Genomic DNA, 1,254 nt, shown 5'->3' with positions numbered 1-1,254 from the left:
TCCCTCCCTCCCTCCTCCAACCCGCACAAATACAGAAACAAACACAAACCCGCCAGCCCACACTCTGCTTGCGTCGGTAAACTCCGGGCAGACGAGCGCTCACGGAATTTTTGCATTTTCATTTTTATTCCGCGGTTCGTTGAAAATCGTATCATTGTACTGCCCCCCTCTCTCCCTCTCTCCCTCTCTCTCCTTGTCTGCTTTATACAGTGGGTAAACGAGTTGGCAGAACTGGAAATACCACGGCTATTCGCATAACCAACAAACGGGTGGTTTTTGTCCATTTATCGAAGACTCTGAATCTTCCTCAACTCCCGACATATTGCCAGTGATGGCGAGCGTTTCATAGTTCTGCAGTTATAACTGGCGAACTTTTGAATTGAGTGTGATCACTTTACAAACTTTCATAGTAACTCTCGAGTTTCCCGCCACTTAGGCCGGACCTGTTGTACACAACACAGAGTCACACAGACAACAACACGAGAGCAAAGGTAATGAGCGGCTCTGTGTACTACACGCATGTCGGGCACACACACACACGCGCACACACACACACACACACGCACACTCACAGGGCGGCGGGGGAGATTCGGTGAGAGAGTCAGCAGATTATGGAAATGGTTGGAGCGCGCTGCTGGAGAGCGAGGGGTGGAGAGGCGAGAGCTGAGCGGAGCGGAGGGGAGGGCGCGATAATCTCACCGACACGTCGACACCACGCCGTCGTCGTCTCGCGGCCGGCTGCTCTGCTCTCGCCGCGCATTTGTGGTGGTATGGTGGTGGTGACGATGTGAGCGCGGTAATAATGAGGGTGATAACAAAACTCGACACCATAGACTGAAAGGCACGCGCAGTTCAGCGGCACGTTCCAAAACTCACGCAGTTCAGCCGCTCAAAGCCACGAGTCACGAGTCACGCAGTTCTTATCCCTGGAGCGTTAAACTGCGTGGCTTTCGGAGCGCTCGGCTGAACTGCGTTAGTCTTTTTGGGACGCTCCGAGGAAGTGTGTGCTTTTCGGAACGCGCGGCTGAACTGCGTGTGCTTTTCAAATCTAACTAAGGGTGTCGAAATGCGAGGGAACTCCACCGAGCGGTGCAGTAGGGACGGGTATGCTATACACGCCGAATGATTCGACACGTTCGTCGCTCGTCATGCCGTCGGACCGTCGGGGCGGAACCGCGCCCCCACAAGTAGTGTGACGCGGCTGCTAACGAGGGGATTAAACGAGCTCACTGGCTCTCACCGCCCCCCCCCCCC

Source organism: Frankliniella occidentalis, unplaced genomic scaffold (genome assembly GCF_000697945.3).
Source record: "Frankliniella occidentalis isolate FOCC.00 unplaced genomic scaffold, Focc_3.1 Scaffold223, whole genome shotgun sequence".
Classification (NCBI taxonomy): Eukaryota; Metazoa; Arthropoda; class Insecta; order Thysanoptera; family Thripidae; genus Frankliniella; species Frankliniella occidentalis.
This window is presented reverse-complemented; position numbering follows the sequence as displayed.